Source organism: Thamnophis sirtalis, unplaced genomic scaffold, assembly GCF_051295495.1.
Source record: "Thamnophis sirtalis isolate CommonGarterSnake01/CBP01778 unplaced genomic scaffold, rThaSir2_p1.2 scaffold_10, whole genome shotgun sequence".
NCBI lineage: Eukaryota > Metazoa > Chordata > Lepidosauria > Squamata > Natricidae > Thamnophis > Thamnophis sirtalis.
In genome coordinates this window covers 10,663-30,491 of record NW_028261390.1, presented here as the reverse complement: position 1 = coordinate 30,491, position 19,829 = coordinate 10,663, and the positions used below count along the sequence as shown (strand labels likewise).

Genomic DNA, 19,829 nt, shown 5'->3' with positions numbered 1-19,829 from the left:
GAAGAAGAAGAAGGAGGAGGAGGAGGAGAAGGAGAAGAAGAAAAGAAAAAAACCTGGCTCAAAAGCAATCTGTGAGAGAGACCTCGGGTGCTAGTGGACGATCACTTAAATATGAGCCAGGAGTGTCTGGCGGCAGCCAAAAAAGCTAATACAATCCTTGGTTGCATAAACAGAATCAAAACCACTTTATAAAGCCTTAGTAAGACCACACCTGGAATACACCTGCATCCAGTTTTGGTCACCACGTTACAAAAGAAGATGTTGAGACTTTGGAAAAAGGGCAGAGAAGAGCAACTGAGATGATTAAGGAGACTAAAACATAGGAAGAACAGTTGCAGGATTTGTGTTTGGCTACTCTAGAGAAAAGAAGGACTAGGGGAGAAATGATAGCAGTGTTCCAGTACTTGAGAGGTTGCCACAAAGGGGTGTGTGTGTGTGTGTGTGTGTGTGTCATTATTTTCCAAAGCATCAGAAGGCGGGACAAGAAACAATGAAGTGACTCAAGGAGAGGAGCTGTTGAGAGAAACTTCCCAACAGTGAGGGTAACTAACAGCCTTCAAAGGTTGTGCTTCATCCCTGGGTTTTTTAAAGAAGACATTGGAAATGGCATAGGGTCTCCTGCTTGATCAGGAGGCTGGACTAGAAGACCTCTAACGTCCCTTCCAGCTCTATTCTGATTGACTTTCCAGATAGATGCGTCTCTGAATACCTCCCTGGATTTTTAAGAGCTTTAAGAGCCGTACATTAGAAGCTCTATCGTTAGTGAAAGCATTGAGAATTTGGTACAGAAACAGCTGTGAAACGACGACCCAGCAGGCAGGCCATGGGTTGCCTAGTCTCTGCTGTGTGCCTCCAGAAGCGTCACCAACCATTCCAAACTGAGTCAACCTTAAGTCCCATCGGGATCAAACTCCAGGCTGTGGGCAGAGTCAGCCTGCAATACTGCATCCTAACCACTGCGCCACCATAAGGCTGGCCAGGGCAAGTCCTGGGATTTTTTGGCAGGAAGTCAAGGCAGCCTACTTACTATTAGGCACTCCACTAGGCGTGCTTTCGGGTGCAGCCTTATTGCCCCGGCTTTGCCCGTGGCTGTGATGGCTTCAAGGAGCATGAGCACAGCAATCAGAAAGCTCTTCTTCAGATTCAGGTCCTACAGCAGAGAGCGGGAAATGGCTCAGCAGATGCAAACAGAAACTCAGCCAGGCTCAGGGTCTTCCAACTTGGCACCCTTCAACAGTGCAAGTGACTTCCCAGAAAGGGTCCTGCTGGCTGGAGAACCCTGGAAGGCTAAAGGCCCACATTGCACGAAAAGTCTTGGTCTTTTCCTCTTACTGCACGGGAGCCTTGTGGGTCTGAGGAGGAGACTGTGTTGGGGGAGCCACCCATGCCCGCCCCCAGCTATGCGTGGCTGTTTCATCAGGCCGACAAGAGGAAGGATTAATATTAGGAGGTGGTGCTAGGTGTTTCCCTCCTTTCATGGGGATGCCAGAACTGGAGGCTTCTGATGAGGCAGATTGAAATGCCAGACATTATAAACAGGAAACGTTTCCCAGAACAAGAAAACAGACCAAAGCCCAGAAACCACTGTCCCACCCGCCCAATGGCTGTAAGGGGCACCATCACAGCCCCACTCAGCTCCTCCAGAACCTCTGGCTTCCCCCGGCTGAGCTGGGCTGCTTTTCCCCCCGGCCAGCTCCCTCCCCCCACTGCCTTTCGGCCAAGGAGAAAGGTTGGGTGAGCAGGGCAGTTCCCTGGTTCAAAGCCTGAAAATGTACCGAGGGATCGATAAGGAAGTACTCGATCAGCCTGGTGATGATGAGCTCCACTCGTGGCAGGACTTCCTCCTTGATCCCCAGAGCCACCCGGCCGTAGCAGAGCAGAAGTGTGTTCCGTTGGCAGAGCTGTAGGGAAGAAGGCCCAGCCCTCCATCAGCTCCCCCAGGCAACGGGCTCCCACCCTTCTTGTCAAGGGCGCCCGCCCGGCAGCTGTGAGGGCACGAGAAGCGGTCCGGCCAAAGGAACCGTGGATGGACCGCAGCAGAAGCGGGGAGGGCAGAAGCCGCAAAGCCCCAGGAAACAAGGCTTCCCTACCCACAATTATATCCCCCAACCAGCGCTGTCAAAACAAGAGGGTTAATGATGTTCTGAGCGTTAACTTGATGCTGTCTAACATTACCTGGTTGGTTTTGGACACGGGGATCTCTGCGGTGGAGAGAGTCCTGCCGAAATTGTCCAGCGCCTTAAAAACTTCATCCATGTGGCGAGAAGCAGCCAAGCCACAAGCAGCAGCGATGCCCTACGGAGGGAGAGCAGGGTGAGGGGCGGGGGCGGGGGGGGGGGAAGCAGCAGTTAGGAAGCGCCTAGCAGGAGCTCCGCTTTGCTCTCCCAAGCAGGGAAGGCAAGGCCCGTCTGCTCAGCCGCAGGGCCGGCAGGGATGCGCTGCTCTGCTTCTAGTCCAGTGTTTTTCAACCTTTTTTGTGCAAAGGCACACTTTTTTCATGAAAAAAATCACGAGGCACACCACCATTAGAAAATGTTAAAAAAAATTAACTCTGTGCCTATATTGACTATATATAAAGTGTTTTTCCCACGGCACACCTTACACTATGTCACGGCACACTAGTGTGCCACGGCACAGTGGTTGAAAAACACTGTATCTAGTCCATCAACTCCGCTGGAACCGAACAGCAATGCGAGGTGGGACTTGTTCCAACCAGGACAGGGCAACGAACCCGTGAGCCCCTCGCAGTCGTTGGCAGAGGGTGCCACCACAGTGTCCTGGGTTGCCTGGTCATACTGTCCACAGGAACACCTGCAAAGCTGCTAATTGCTAATGAACAAGGAAAGATGTAAAAATCTCTCTTGTTTTTCATGCATCGTGTTCCAGGAAATAATTATTCTGAAGAAAATACCTTGCTTGATAGGACTGGAAACTCTCCTCCTCCAGGATCTGCAATGCCCTAACCCTACTATCTATATCTATATCTATATCTATATCATGTATGTATGTATGTATGTATGTATGTATGTATGTATGTATGTATGTAAATATATATATATTTTAGGAAAGATTTTATTTACTTATTTACTTACTCAGCTGTTTAATTCACTTTCATGACTCCAGGAAGCTTACAATAAAATAAATACATAAAATACACAATATAAAAATAAAACATAGCAGCTGGGCATCATCCAACCAAATATTTATTTACTGTTTGAAATAAAATTACAAGCTGGTTTTTCCAGTAGACCCTGGGTTGGGGTAATTTGTGAACTTGCATAAGTGATATGATTTAAACATACTTTTCATATTTCCTGGAGAGATATGTTTTATTGGGTTCATTCTTTTAAATCACATAGTCTTGAATAGCTTATGATTTAGGTATAGAGAGCTTATAAATAAAATAAAATAAAATCTATCAAACCAATCATAATAATTCAAGCTAAAAATGACCAGCTAAACAAGGAAGGATGGTATGTTAATACCTATCAGTTTGGAAATGAATATTGTTTCAAGAGAGAGAGGGAAAGAGGGAGAGAGGCTGAGAATAATGGTTATGTAGCTTCCATTTGTATTTTAAACAATCCGACAATTTTTCCAATCTACAGATTTCATATGCAGTTGGAGACTTTCATTTTCTGACTTTAAATGTAGCAGTTTGTCAATTTGTCTAATGTGGTGGCATTTGGGCAAGTAATGGCAAACCGAAAGTGGAGTCAGCCAGCCATCCTGGTGGAATCATGAGTGATGGGCAGACTGGCTGCTCATAACTCCTCTCCAGAGAAAGAGTGGGCTTGAGATTACCCACAGGTGTTCCAGGAAGCCACTCTCCATGAAGGGAGCCCAAGACGGTGATCTCCTGCAGGTTTACCGCTCTGGGAGACATCTTACTCAGTGATCGGCATGTTTAAAAGGACCCTGGGTTCATAAACTACCTTTTCTAATTACTTTTGAAAATTTATTAACTGCTTTTCAGCTCTTAGGAACTTTTGGGTTAACAGATTTTACAGCACCAGGTAAGTTTCATTCAATCCTCAGTGAAATAAATTTAAATACAAGTCTAAGAACTTTTTTTTCTGGAGTAAACAACAATGGTGACTGGTTTTAGAAAGTTACAAATGGATTAAGGGTCCAGATAAATTTTAAATAATAATTTGGAATTAATTACAAGGAAGCCTTCCTATGGGAAAATGCTATTGTTTCTTTAAATTCTTTAAAAAAAACAAAAAGATTTTACAAATTGAACACTAGAGAAAACTAGAAAGATTAAGGATTGCAACTAAAGGAGAAGAACGGTCAAACTTGACATACTAATACAAAGTGAAGCAAAATATTTTGACGTTTGATGTACTGTAGGATATTTTTGAACAGAAGTTAATTTTAAGGATGTCTGCCTAAATAGATAGATTGAGGTTAGGTAGATAGATAGACAGATCCTCTAGAGGGTCCTCCTCTGCGATAACCTCCTGAACTGTTTTCCTTCTCTCCAGCTTAGAGGCGGCAGAAGAAGGCGGACTAAAAAGTGGCTGCCCTCTCACCTTTGCCTCCAGGGCTCCTCGCTGGCACATGGCCAAGAGGGTAAAGAGCTGGACCTGGATTAGCTGAGGGTCATCTGAGGCACGCAGGATGGCTCCGCAGTACTGATACAGGAAGATCTGCATAAAGAAGAAATAGCTGTAGTCTCTCCAAAAGAACTGGAACAAATTTCACTCCGTGTGTGTGTGTGTGTGTGTGTGTGTGTGTGTGTGGCGCCCCATGTTATTCTAAATTCTGTTTGTGCTGCTGAGCTCTTTCTGGCTCCTGGCAAAGAAGAAGCATTCTTTTCTACCTGCTCACAGACGTCCAGCATAATAATGAATCTACATAACAGCAGAGATTTAAATAAGGTGGTGGGGAGGCCAGATGGGAGAGGGGTTATCGGCTGAGGGCTCCCATAGGGAGAGAGAGAGAGAGCCAAACCACTAAAGAAACGGTTGACCTCTAACCCTGGGTGGGCAGGAGGGTGGCTGAGTAATACAAAAGGAAGGAGGGGATCCTACTGAGGACAGCCAAGGGGCTAGGGTTGGGGTGGGTCCATGCTCTGTGGAGCTCAGGATGGGTCAGTACATTCGGGTGGTGACGGTCATAGGATGCCATGGGATCCTGTTTCAATGGGAGACAGAGGCCAGTCCAGTGTTTAACTGTGTGCTCGGGTCCTCTGCGCTCAGGTCCTGGTCGTCAGGCCTACAGGATGACAAGAGGACCAGAAAGAGCACAGAGAAGGGTTTGGGTCATAAGAGGAAGCTGAGCCACCAGGGTTCCTGCAGCTGCAAGAGAAACGAATCCCCCCCTGGGCAGCTGGAGTCCAAGACCCGAGTGGAGCAATCCGGGCAAGAAACAATGAGTTGAAATGGCTGCTGATTTGAGTGGGTCCCGAGAAAGAACCTCTGAGCAGAAGGATTCTGCAACAAAATCGCCAGCCTCAGAGGTGGGCAAGCCTTCTTCTTCCCGGGACAAAGGAGTTGCGTGGCCCATCCTGGGGGCTGTGAGAGGCCGGCTGGGTGACTGAAAGCCCGCTGGCCTTCCTCTCGCACAGGGGGCACCGCTGGTCCTCCGTTCTGTGGTTTTGGGATGGAGAACAAAGAAGCCCCCCACTCACCCTTTCAGGGCTTTGGGTGCTGCATTTCTGGTCCACTTTCCTCAGCTCTTGATTGAGCTCATCAAAGCAAGCTTTGTCGGTGACGTCAATTAACAGTCGCTCTGCAAACTGTCAGCGGCACATGGAAGAAGCAGAGAGAGGGACGTTCAGCTCAGCAGCCTGAGAGAAAGAGACCGACATTTCCAGAGAGACACAGGGAGGGGAAGCCGGAGGAAAGAGGGGCACCCTTTGCCGTTGCCCCCCCCCCGCCTCCCCTGACAGCACTGCAGTTGCTTGGCCTGCTAAGGTTACAGGGTGGGGTGGAACGATACAATACAATCATGGGTTTTGCTTTGCTTTGATACACAATCGCCAAAGCGCATTTTGTTAGAATCTAACCTCCTCTGCCCCATTCCCACCCCCCACCCCCCCACCCCGCCTCCCCGGAGCGATTTTCCTGCCTTTCATAAGTTTTTGTAAGTACCTAACAGGATATTAGTTGACCACAAGAAGCTAAAGCAGGAAGCTAGCATCTGACCACAACCGGTCACTGGGGTGAATACTTGTGCAAGCGGAGAGGAGGAGTTTCAAAGGAAGGAGAGAGGAGGGAGCTCGCTTTAGGAGGAAGTGGGCAAAGACCCAACGAAAAGAGAGAACCAAGATGTGGCACATGCTTTCTCAGCCATGGCGTGCGCTCTCTCTCTCTCTCTCTCTCTCTCTCTCTCTCTCTTTCTCTCTCTCTCACATCCTCCCCCCTGAAATTAGTTCAGCCCCGTCCCTTTTGACACTCCACAGGTCTCCACTCAAGACCTGGCTCTGTTCTCAGCCCACCCCCCCCACCTCCACCCCCCCCTGCAGCCCCAGGCAAAAGGAGACTGGCTTAGAGGTGGCCATTTTTATCCTCTCTTTGCCTTGGGTTTGTATGCCTATATTATATTTATTTTACATTTGTATTATAATATTGACTGTTATTGTATCTCTTTGTTGTAAGCCTCCCAAGGTTATGTTTGGGAAGATGGGCCGCTGTTTAAATTTGGTTAATTAATAATACAAGCTTTAGCTAAAGAAACATGGCATACTTTTTAATTCCTATGGGCACAACTTCCTTTAAGAGCAGGAAAGGTATTACTGGAGGGACATACAGGTGGAGAGGGTTGATTAAGAGATGCCCTTAAAATACTTTGGACCCTAATGTGACAGAGGTTCTCCTGCTGAGGGATAAGACAGGTGGGGGGCCTTGGGATCTACCCTGGCGGAGTCCTACCTGGTAGAGATATTCTCTGGGGCCATTTTGATACTATCCTGAAGTTCAGAGTCTGCCAAAGATGGGAAACCCTTCCTGGGCTTTGGCCTAAGTGATGAGCTCAGGGCACGGCTGTCCCAGGGAGCCACGTGAGCAGAGAAAAAGGAAACGGCCATAGATACGGTCTGAGTGGGGGAACTAAGGCCAGCAGCAATAGCCACTGTATCTCAGCAGTAGCCACTGGAACAAAGAGGGACCAGGACTTTTTACTCCAGAGGGAGGGAGGGAAGCGCTGAGAGGCAGCTGACCTTGTGAGAACCAGGTCAATCCAAGGATCCATTTGCTGGGTTTTTCCCCATTTGCTTACTATCTTTGGGGTCAGCCTGAGAATTTAGGGAAAAGCACAATACGGATCATCTGCTTGAGCAGGGGGTTGGACTAGAAGACCCCTAAGGTCCCTTCCAACTCTGTTGTTCTGTTACAGCTGTTATATCTGCTAATCACCAGATATAATTTTCCAATGTCACTTCCGTTACTTTGCTGGGAAAACTCTCCAGCAGAATGTTTACTGCATCCTGTTTCTAGGTATTCTTTTTCCTGCTCCCTCCTCCTCCGTCCAGCTGAACCCGAAGACTGACTTTTAAAGGTTCAGCCCTGTAGCTGAAATGCCCAGACCTTCAAGAGCCGAGGTGGTGCAGTGGTTAAATGCAGCACTGCAGTTCAGCAGTTCGGCTGTTCAAATCCCACCAGGCTCAAGGTTGACTCAGCCTTCCATCCTTCCGAGGTGGGTAAAATGAGGACCCGGATTGTTGTTGGGGGCGATATATGCTGACTCTCTGTAAACCGCTTAGAGAGGGCTGAAAGCCCCAGGAAGCGGTAGATATAAGCCTAACTATTGCTAAACAGACCAGGTGTCAAGGTAGAAGAGTTCTCACCTTACCTCCACCAGCTTTCGTTCCCATACGTCAATCTTCAAGGCGTCACTCTCTGTGAAAGCTGCGCGCAAGAGAGAAGGAATCACTGAGGAGGAGGAGGAGGAGGACCTGAGACCGGAGGCCCCCGGAGCATCGGCAGGCAGGCATCATGAAGACAAGACTCTGGTCGGAAGCTTTGAGTATTAAAGCTCTGGTCCTGTGGGGCAGCCGTCATTTTGGACTCTGGACACGGGGCTGGGCCTTGCCTGTTATCAATTGGGCCAATCCCACTCTGGCTCCAGCTTGGGAAAGCGAGGAACAAATACTGGGCTGACAGCCGTAGGCCAAGGCAGTGCACGGGGGGGGGGGGGGAGCAGGTGCAACTGGAGTTAATTGCCCCTTTCAGGTGACAAAAGAGGGGGAGCGGATCTTGCCACCTGGTCTGGTGAGGGCAAAAGGTCTCTTTTTCTTTTCCCGTGGATACCTGGATGAAAATGGGGTGGCTGGGGAAAATGTGGGGCTTAAACATGGAGTGGGAGGAGGCTCTCTCCCCCATGTTATAGATGCTGAATGTTAGGCAGGAGCATCCAAGTGCTAGGTTTCATTAGTAATATCTTATTTCTGTCTAGCATGGCGTTAAAAAGCTGGTGCTGGGGTCCTTTGATATGGGAATGGATCTTGACTTGAACCCTGGGCCCCATCTAGCAAAATGAAAATCAATGTAGATTAAAATCCTATACTTAGATAAGAAAAACCCAAAGTGCAGATATAAACTGGGTGAAACCAGGCTTAATAGCAGTGACTGTGAGAGAAATCTTGGAGTCTTAGTGGACAACCAGCTAAATAGGAGCCAGCCGTGTGCAGCGGCAGCCAAAAAACCCAATGCATTAGTTGCATTGACAGAGGGATACAATCAAGACCAAATGAGGTACTAATACCACTCTATAAAGCCCTAGTAAGGCTACACCAAGAGTCCTGCATCCAGTTTTGGTCGCCACAATATAAAAATGATGTTGAGACTCTAGAAAGAGTGCAGAGAAGAGCAACAAAGATGATTAGTGGACTGGAGGCTTAAACATACGAAGAACGGTTGCGGGAACTGGGCATGGATAGTTTAATGAAGAGAAGGACCAGGGGAGACATGATAGCAGTCTTCCAATATTTGAGGGGCTGCCCGAGAGAGGAGGGGGCCAACTATTTTCCAAAGCACCGGAAGCCCAGACAAGGAATAATGGATGGAAACTGACCAAGGAGAGATTCAACCTGGAAATAAGGAGGAACTTTCTGACAGTGAGCACAATCAACCCATGGAAGAGAAGTTGCCTTCGAAAGTTGTGTGGGCTTCATCACTTGAGACTTTCAAGAAGAGATTGGACTGCCATTTGTCAGAAATGGTGTTGGGTTTCCTGCTTGAGTGGAGGGTTGGACTAGATCAGCGATGGAGAACCTTTTTTGGCTCGCGTGCCATAAGGGGGGGAGCACAGGGGGGTCATGTGCGGGTGTGCCACACCCATAATGCAACGCACTACCCGCCCCAGTGTGTGCTCCCCCCATTTTTTGCATGCTTTTTTCACCCTACTCAGGCTCCAGAGACTTTATAGGAGCCTGGGGAGGGCGAAAACAGCCTCCCCCGCCCCCTGGAGGATCCCAGAGCCCCCCCCGGAGGCCCCCCAGATGCCCCCCCAGAGGCCCCCCCAGAGGCTTCTGGGACCTTCACGAGGCTTCCCTGAAGCCTCTGGAGGGCAAAAAAAGACCCTACGAACAAACCGGAAGTCAATTCCAGTTTCCTTGTAGGGTCGTTTTTAGTTCTCCAGAGGCTTCAGGGAAGCCTCGTGAAGCCTCCGGAGGGCCTCCGGGGGTGGGGTGGGGGCTCTTTTTGCTTTTTTAAAATTAATGTGCTAATGGTCATTCATGCCTCAGTCATTTCCCTGTTGGATCATTGCAATGTGTTGTACTTAGGACTGCACACAAAAAGCGTTTGGAAGCTTTAGCTAGTGCAGAATGCAGCAGCATGTGTAATATTGCAGCACCAAAGTTTGCCTAGATTACACTGTTGTTGCATGAACAGCACTGGCTCAGCATGCTGGTCCCGTATGGTTCCAGGTGCATTTTAAGGTGCCACCCATCGCCCTTAAAAGCCACGGTGGCACAGTGGTGAGAATGCAATACTGCAGCTAATTCTGCTGGCTGCCAGCTGCCAGCAGTTTGGCAGTTCGATTCTCAAGATTAACTCAGTCTTCCATCTTTCCGAGGTCGGTAAAATGAGGATCCAGATGGCTGGGGACAATAGGCTGACTCTGTAGACCACTGTCTAGGGGGTATGTAAGTGCCATCGCTAGTAAGCCCTTGTACGACACAGGGCCAGGTTACCCTGCAGGACCTGTTGGAGGGGTCTCTTCCATCGCATATTTTGGGAGGCCAGGGGGTCTGCCTTCTCTCTTGTGGTGCCAGCCCTACTAAACAGCCTTTCTCCCTCACCCCAGAGATCTGCACGGCCACAACCCTTCTTAACTTCTGGAAGGGTGCCTTTTCCACGCCAGGCATTAGGGTCAGAATATTAGTGGACTCAGATATGTGTGCTTTGGTGCACTGAGTTGGTTGTGTGGTACCTCAAATTATTTTATCATCATTATTGTTTTTTCATTGTACTTTTGCTTTTTGTTGTTTATGGGGGATTTGTAATAGTGGGGTTTGTTTGGGGGAGATGTACAATATTGGTTATTTGGTAAGATAGGTGGTACATAAATAAATAAACAAAACAGATAAGCAGCTCTGTTGGACTGCAGTAGAGTTAGGGTCTCGCTACATTTTGTGAAACCTTCCCTCCCTCTGCTTTTGGGACCCTGAGTTGTTCCTGGAGAGGTTCTGAATTCAGGTTGTCTCAATTTTTCTCGGGGCCCCCCTTTACTCCAAAAGATAGGAACTCTCTGTGGATCAAGGCCAACTTCCTTTCAATGATTCAGAAATAAATTTGAAAAGCCTGTGGGAGAAAAGAGAGACGATACCTTTGTTTGCCAGTTTCCCCAACACACAGAGGATGCTGCGATACGGAATCAGCCTCCCTTGGAAACCCTCCAGCAGCTTGGTGAGGACCTCAGCTGGGAAATGGCACCAGAGGGCCACCAGGATGTCACCCGCTGCGTCCTGATACAAGTCCTGAAGATCCTGCAGCAGGAAAGGGGGCCAGAAATGAGGCCTTCTCCTCTCTCTCTCCCTCCCCTTTTCTCTCTCTCACACACACAAATACACACAGAAGATTTCTTATTGCATTATTCTTCAAATAGCAACTGCACTTAGACATATACTGCTTCATAGTGCTTTTACAGACCTCTCTAAGCGGTTTACAGAGTCAGCATATTGCCCCCAACAATCTGGGTCCTCATTTGACCAACCTCAGAAGGATGGAAGGCTGAGTCAACCTTGAGCCGGTGAGATTCGAACTGCTGGCAATCGGCAGAATTAGCCTGCAGTGCTGCATTCTAACTACAACACTACCATCCTTTTTTAAAAAAGAAAGACGCTTTGGTAGAAGCTTTGTCTCGGAGGTTTTCTGACTTTCCTTCAAAGGAAGGGAGATTTGCTTTTATTTATATGCCACCCTATTCCCAGAGGGACTCAGGAGGGGATGGGAGACTGTCCAATAATGAAAAGTTCTCAAGCTTACAATATAACTTGACACCATCAAAGGTGAAAATAAGACAATTCAAATTAAGATGCAACACAGTATAAAAGCAGAATTGTATTTAAAGAAAACTGAGAGCCAGTGTAGCTCCCACACAATGCTGGACAAGGGCAGATGGAAGAATGCATAAATTGCAGCATTTTAGACCAGTTGTGCTTCTGTGTGTGGTCTTCAAGGGCAGCTCCAGGTACAGCGTGTTGCTGTAATCCAAATGAAAAGCAACCAAGGTGAGAGGGACTGTGAACAAGATCTCCTGGTCCAGGAAAGGGAGCAACTGGCCCATAAAGCAAATCCACCTCCTAGCCATGGCTGCACCTGCCCTTTGAGCATGAGTCCAGGTACCAAACAACCCAAACCATTCCCTCTTGCCAGGATTGAATCAAGGGGAGTTCCTCGCCATCCAAACCTTTGCAGGCCCCAGAAGTCCAGTCAACAACCCAGCAGCACCTCTGTCCAGCCAGATGGGATGCAGATGTGTAACTGGGTAACAGCACACTGGTGGTATTGCCCCTCAAACTGGCAAATTACCTCACCTGTTGGTTTCATGTCAATGTTAAAAAGGAGAAGCATGGCACCTGACCCTACATGGAGGTAGCCCTGAGGAATCCCACGTGGCCGCTATCCGTCCCAAGCACCAACTGAAATTAACCATGGAGAAAGGAGGGGCCTCCCACTCCCAATCCCCAAAGTTGGTTCAGAAGGTCTCCATGGTTGCTGGTAGTGAAAGCTGCTAAGAGATCCGGGGCCACATGGAATGCTGCACACACATGCACACTCCCCATCCCAGTCTCTCCTCTGGTCACAACTGATGCAGTCACATGATCAGCCAGACTAAAATTAGAGAATTGGAAAAATCATTAAAAACCTTTAGTCCAGCTCCCTCTAACTGGTGCAGGATCTACTAGATCAGGGGTGTCAAACCCAGGGCCGGGGGCCAGTTCTGGCCCACAGGGTGCTTAGACCTGGCCATGGGGCTGCTCTGGAAATAGCAAAGGACTGGCCCATAGGGCCTCTGGCAGCAAAAACAGGCCTCAGGAGGGCTGCACATGGCCTTCCCAAGCTCCATTTTCGCTGTTAGAGGGTTGCAGGAGGCCACTGCAGCCAAAAGCGGAGCTTGCAAGGACCACATGTGGCTCTCCTGAGCTCCGTTTTCAGAGGGTTGCAGAAGACCGTTGCACCCGAAAACGGAGCCCAGGAGCCTGTTTTTTTCTGGTAAAGTTCTCGGGCCACCACAAGCGTCCCCGACATGAGTGATGTTTGTTGAACTGGCCATGCCCACCCTGGCCACTCCCACCGTGGTTCCCTGAGGTCAAACAAAACCTTGATGAAATCAAGTTTGACACCCCTGTACTAGGTCGTTGTCACCCAGACCTTGTTCAGAGGTCCCCAGTAACGAAGGAGCCACTATGAGATGTAGCTGCCTGTTTCATTGGCTTGCAGTTTGTATAGTCAGGAAGTTCCTCTTGCATCTAGTCTGAAATACCTTCTTCATACTTTTAACTCATTCCTTCTGGTTCTGTCCTCTTCTGTGTGACAAACACTTTGGTGAGTGATAGAATCACTGGTTTGACTTGGAGGTCCTAATCCAAGCTCTTGCCCAGTACAGGAACACTCACACCATTCCAGACGAATGGCGGTGCAGCCTCTTCTTGGAAGCCTCCAGTGATGGAGCAGCCACAAATTCAGAAGGGAGGCCATTTCATTGCTTAATAGCTCCACAGGCAGAAAATTCATCAAGGCCAATGTTGGATCTGCCATGGGGAAGCTTTTCCCACTGGCTCTTCTCTTACCCCCAATCTCCCCTTAACCTTCTCCATCTTCCTCAAGAGGGAGCTTCCGTTTCCACAGAACCAACTGTGACCTAGGCAACGATGCACATTCCTGGGGACCCACAGACTTAGGCCTTCCTACAGTGGTTGGGTTAGATGTTCCTCTGGCTGCGAGCAGCCCAGAGGCTGGAAGTTCTACCCAAAGGGAAGTGGGGAGGAAAGGGGGGTTCTTTGGCCGCCTTGGTCCTTACTGTGGTTCTTAGCATATCTTCAGCAGCCAGTTTGATGATCACTTTGGCTAATTTGTGGTCTATGTGACTGGCAGATCTGATCACAGCCTGCAGGATTTGGTTGATCCGCAGCCGGTGTTTTGGAGAGATCTGAAGAAATACAAAAGAAAAACCAATATAGTAGTTTGAAGTCTGAAATTATGAGAAGATGAGAAACTTCTTAGGAGTGTCTCCATCATCCAGGTCTTGATTGTCCCAAAGGTGCTTTTTGCAAAAGGCAACTGGACTTTCTTCCGGGGGGGGGGAGGGGGTTCCCTTTGAAAATGTTTGTAAACAGTTCTGAAGAAGTTTTTTGGATGAGAAGAGGAATGTTTTCAAAGGGGGGAAAAAACCCAGTCTAGGTGCCTTTTGGGATAAAAACACTTCTGGGTTGAGAAACATAATTTATTTCCAGATGAATATGCCAAATAATCTTGTATTTTCTATTTTAAATGTTATATCATATAATATGCCTTATTTTAATGGTGATGCTTCTGATATGAATAAAAAATGCCACTCTTCAGCTTCTCTTACCATTAAGAAATTTATCGGAAACACCTTTTGTTTTCCCCTAGATGATGGCGCTTGGGAACAGTATTGGAAAAGGAGGGATACGGCTGCCACCCCCAATTTTCTGGAACTCCTCCACCTCCTCTCTCAAGAGTCCTGGCCATGACATCCCCATGGGTATGGGTCTCTGCTACTGACGCCAGACTCCAGCTTTCTAACTTATAACTTATAAAGCCCTTCATGGTATTGGATCTGGGTACTTGAGAGACCGCCTGCTGCCAATTACCTCCCACAGACCCATTAGATCTCACAGGGTTGGCCTCCTCCGGGTGCCATCTACCAGCCAATGCCATCTGGCTATTACTCGGGGGAGGGCCTTCTCTGTGGCAGCTCCGGCCCTCTGGAATGAACTCCCCGCAGGGATTCGGACCCTCACCTCTCTCCAGGCCTTCCGAAAAGCCATCAAAACCTGGCTTTGCCGGCAGGCCTGGGGGTGATGAGTTCCCTCCCCTCTCGACATGTATGGTTATGCGACTGTTGCTTACTTTTATTATTGTATTTCGTTTTTTATGTTCCCCTTTTTCCCCCTTGAATTGTTCGCCGCCCTGAGTCCTCCTGGAGAAGGGCGGCATACAAATAATAAAATTCTATTCTATTCTATTCTTTCAGCAGAGATCCTGGCTGGGGAATTCGTGGCCATCTCTGGCTGGTGCCTCAGTTTTTGAACTGAGATGCCCTGACAACCCTGACTTTCAGTTCTCCTTGCTCATGTTCAGAGTACTATTACACATCCTACTTGGGCTGCCTTTGAAGATGGCCCAGGAGATCACACTGCTTCAAAAGGAGGTCGCAGGTTCAGCAGAGTTACATCTAATTTGAGGAGCACTTCGAAGAGTGTCTACCTTATGGATGCTATGGCGATACTTGCAAATGGCCCTCAAGACTCCGGCTAGTTTAGTCTCTGCCAAGGTGCATAAATTGTTGGTGGACTCTTGCACTTGGGAAGGACCATTTTCTTCTCGGAGATTCCTCAAGTTGCAAAAGCAGACCTGCGATTCTGATAAACAGAAAAAAAGGGGGTCAGCCACAGGGTTTGATAGTCTAATCCTTGTCTAATATCTTTTCAAAGGGAGAGCAGTTCTTACATTTTACATTCAATGAATTCTACAGAAATGAAGAAAATATTTCTCCACACTGGCATAATTTTGTACTCTTCTCTAATTCACTTTCTAACGCTGCTCTTCCTCCAGCCCGATGATTCTCTCTTGTACGCATGTGGGCTTCGACCCTGAATATTCTCAGTTATTGTCATATTGGTTGGGGAATGCCAGAAGCTGAGGATGACTCTTGTTGTCACCTCTCTTGGGAAGTTTTTCCAGCCTCTGAGACATTTCACTCAGTCTTGTCTGGGTTTTCTTAAGCATTAGCCAATCTTCCTGACAGTTCCCAGAATGACACAATTTTCCAGTACCAGAAGTAGACACTTACCAGTCCCACCAAACCTGCCTGAGATCTAAGAATAGCTCTTGGGTATCTGTTCTACGGACTAGAGCCAGAGATTGGAGACTAATACTGTAAATACTAGGAAATAAGATGTTATTGTTGGGGTTCCTGCAATAACCTGACTGCCATATCTGCAGCAACAGTCAGTGAGTTTACATGCTGTTCTTGGAGTGGATTTCATGTCTTAGGAGGTCTAAGGCAAAGCTCATCATCACCATTTTCATTCAGCTCTTCCTCCGGGGTGTCTGCCTTTTCCTTCTGCCAGGGAGAGTCTTTGTTTGAATTGCAGGTCTCCTCCCTCAAAGGGTGAGTGCGGACTCTGTTCTTCTGATGGCCCACTCTCTTGAAAACCGAGCAGATCCTAGAACAAAGTGGAGAAATAAAATGTCTTCTCCTCCAAGGAAGGACATTTTATATCAGGTGACTCAGCATACTTTCCTTATATTTCCATTATAGATTGCCTGGCAGGTCCTGCAGCGCGCGCACACACACACACACACACACACAATGTATATGTATATGATGTATATGTATATGATGTATATGTATATGTATATGTATATGTATATGCATATGCATTTGCATATGCATTTGCATATGCATTTGCATATGCATTTGCATATGCATATGCATATGCATATGCATATGTATATGTATATGTATATATCTATGTATGTATTATTATTAGTATTATTAGTATTATTTGGTTAATCTTTGGTAAGATTCACAGCCTTTGGGGCTGGTTGGTAGCTCAACAGCTCGAGTCCTAATGAAGGACTTAGGAACTGTTAAGGTAATATCAGAGGATATAAGCTTTTCCAAGTAGGGTGGTTTTTTCGTAGAATCAGAATATTCAAGTCTGATAAATTTAAAATGTCCAAATAGCAAGGTATCCCTTTAGGTATTGCTCCAAGGGCTCCAATTACAATTGGGACAACACACGATTTCTTTTTCCACAGTCGCTCAACTTCAATTTGTGATTTTTTCTTGCTGTTTATCTTCAATCCGTGCATCTCCAGGTATTGCAATGTCAATGAACCATACTTTTTTCTTTTCAACTATTGTTATGTTAGGTGTGTTGTGGGCCAAGTGCCTGTCAGTTTGAATTCTGAAGTCCCACAAGATCTTTCTCTCACATGCAGTGATTTTGCCCCGTTTTATGGATACAGTGGCACATTTTTCCATGCCAAACTGCATTGAAATATCAGTGCTGAATACTCGGACTGTGTTTGTCAATGATTGGATTTCTATTTCTGACTTTCCATAGAGTTTCAAATCGTCCATATATAGTAAATGCAAAATTTTTTCAGCTTCTTTGGCTGTTTGGTAGCCTAATTTCATTTTTTTAAAGATTACTGATAGTGGGATCATTGTGATTATTATTATTATTATTATTATTATTATTATTATTATTATTACTACTACTACTACTACTACTACTACTACTACTACTACTACTACTACTACTACTACTATCTCTTTTATTCATTAAACATGAAACTCAGTCAACTGAACATTTAAAAATAAGTCACAAATACCATTGGCTGATGTTAATGGTTGTTAGGGGTTGCTGCCACTGCCTTAAGTATCAACCAAGTATCTTCTTAAAATATATAATGTTCTGAGTAGTCTTTTGCAGTTCCGCTGGTGTTATTTCAAGAACACCAGCGGAATTTGCAATTTATTGTTTATTATTGTTTTTATTTCTTTTTGTTCTTGTTTTTTGTTGAGAAGACCAACAGTCTGTGTTATACAATAAAGAATACAATCAAGTATTCATCTTGAACTCTCAGGTGTAGGTCTGATTGCTTGTGCCTGGAGGAAACTGAATGGTCTAGTCTATTTCTGTGAATTAATTTATGTCATCTATCTGGATATATTAGGTTATGAGCAATAATTAAAGTAGTTATGAAATAGAAATGTATGGTAGGACCATAAATTTGGAAGAAATTAGAGGCCTTCTAGTCTAATCCCGCTCAATTATTTGTATTTATTTTATTCATTTAATTTCTATCCCACCTTTATTCTATTTTTATAAATAAGCCGAAAAACATATCCAGCCTATTTTTCTCCTCCTATTTCCTCCACAACAACCCTGTGAAGTGGGTTGGGCTGAGAGACAGAGGGTTTGCATGGCTAAGGTGTGACTTGAACTCAGAGCTAGAAAGCAACCACTTTAAAAAACGCTTCCAAGAAAGCTGTAGGGACTTATCTAGGAAGTCAACAGGTGTCAAGATGGACTCAAAGGCAGATAGGGAGAGAGAGAGGGAGGGAGAGAGAGAGAGAGAGAGAGAGAGAGAGAGAGAATGGGAATGAAATGCCTTTGAGTGTTGACTCCTGCAGTTTCCTTGGTGAGGCTTTATGGAAGAGTTTGGCACTTCCCCTTCCGAGGGCTGAGAGGGATTGGCCCAAGTCAACCAACTGGCTTTGGGCGTAAGGCAGGAATAGAGCTCACAAGACTCCCGTTTTTTAACCCCTACCCCAAACCCCAAACCAGCTCTAGAAAGAGTGCAGAGAAGAGCAACCAAGATGATTGGGTGACTGGATACCAAAACATATAAAGAGCAATGGCAGTAACTGGGGACGTCGAGTTTAATGAAAAGAAGGACCAGGGGAGACATGATAGCAGTCTTCCAATATCTCAGGGACTGCCCCAAAGAAGAGGGAGTCAAGCTATTCCCAAAAGCATCTGAAGGCAGAACAAGAAGCAATGGGTAGAAACTAATTAAGGAGAGAAACAACCTTGAAATAGATAAATTCTTGACAGTGAGAACAATGAATCAGTGGAATGACTTGTGTCCAGAAGTTGTGGGTGCTTCAACATTGGAGGCTTTTAAGAAGAGATTGCATAATCACTTGTCAGAAATGGCATAGGGCCCTGATGGCAAACCTATGGCATACGTGCCACAGTTGGCACGTGGAGCCATATTTGCTGGCACGCGAGCCGTAAGCTCTGGCGTGCATGTGTGCACCGACCAGCTGGTTTTTTGGCTTCTGGAGGTCTGGGGGAGACTGTTTTCGCCCTCCCCATGCTTCAGATAAGCCTCCTGAGTCTGTGGAGGGTGAAAAACAGGCCCAACAGGCCAACCGGAAGTTCAGAAATAATTCATTTCCGGTTCTGGAGGGTCTCCAGGGGATCGCTCTGTTTTCGGCTGTTTTCACCCTCCCCAGGAAAGCCTCGGGAGCTTGGGGAGGGCAAAAACTCCCCCACCAAACGAGGGGTGTGAGTGTCGTGCACACATGTGAGGGGCAGGGGGGCTTGCACACATGCACAGATGGGCAGGCGCATTGAATTATGAGTGCGAACACACATGCACGCAATAGCGCATATGCACACAGTTTTGGCACGCCTTTACAAAAAGGCTCACCATCACTGGCGTAGGGTCTCCTATAACAACCTATAGAGGGTCCAAGGTCTCCTCCAACTCTCTTGTTCCGTTACACTGTTATTCTGTTACTACACCAAACTGGATCTCGTGTGGCAGCTGAGCATTTTACTGGCTGCCCATCAGATGTCCAGCAAAAACCTTGTGCTGCCCCAAAACCTATAGATAGATTTAGATACCCTAAATCAGCTGCGATCTGCTGATCTAATAGGTCCAAGCTCCCGGGATGGGGAGTGGGGGTGGGATCACCAGCAAGCCCAAAAGCAACCGCAGAGCGATCCAGCCATGACAGATCATGGTACCGTCCCTCAGATTACGTTGCAACTGCCCTGAGACAAAAGTCAGAATGAAGGTAAGATACGTGGAATGCTCTGTCAGACAAAAGAAAATGTTTTTAGCTATAGATCAGCTTTCACATCCCAAATTCTGATTGCCTGAAAAATTGGCAGATTATTCAACCCTCAGTATAAGAAGCATTACCTCAATCTCTTAGATGTGAGGTTGATCTGCATGAGTTCAAATGCCTCCTGAGCTGCTGATTGACAGCAACCCTTGTCAGGAAAGTCAAGTAATTTGTAGCTAGGCCGTGGCATTTTAAACTCAGATAGGGAGCTGTTCTCTTTCCTCCTGGTCCACTTTCCTTCTTTCTTCTCCTGGCGGGCTGTGCATTGCAAGACCCCAGTCTACAAACTGAAGTTCCCCATCGCATAAGCCAGAGGCAAGAGAGGAAAGGAGAAAGTTTGCTATAAACCCCTGGGAATCAGGTGAGGTAGCAGCAGGGAAGGGAATAACTGATGAGAAACTGAAGCTATTATGCTGTCTTCGTTTCATTGCCCGAGAAAGAAACAACTTCACAGGAGCTGACTATAACCAAAGGTAAGGATTTTCTTTTCCCAAATTAACCAATTACTGTTTAATACCTATAGTTATTTGCTA

At 46.8% G+C, this 19,829-nt stretch overlaps 1 long non-coding RNA gene across 1 annotated transcript; it reads right to left on the bottom strand.

Annotated features, from left to right (window-relative positions):
• Positions 1 to 3,217: 3,217 nt before the first annotated feature.
• Positions 3,218 to 6,185, bottom strand: LOC106538923 (uncharacterized). The gene is made up of 3 exons (XR_001312763.2): positions 6,102 to 6,185; positions 5,639 to 5,746; positions 3,218 to 4,655 (listed from the first exon to the last, which is right to left on the bottom strand). It is a non-coding gene; the product is annotated as an uncharacterized LOC106538923 (long non-coding RNA).
• Positions 6,186 to 19,829: the final 13,644 nt, after the last annotated feature.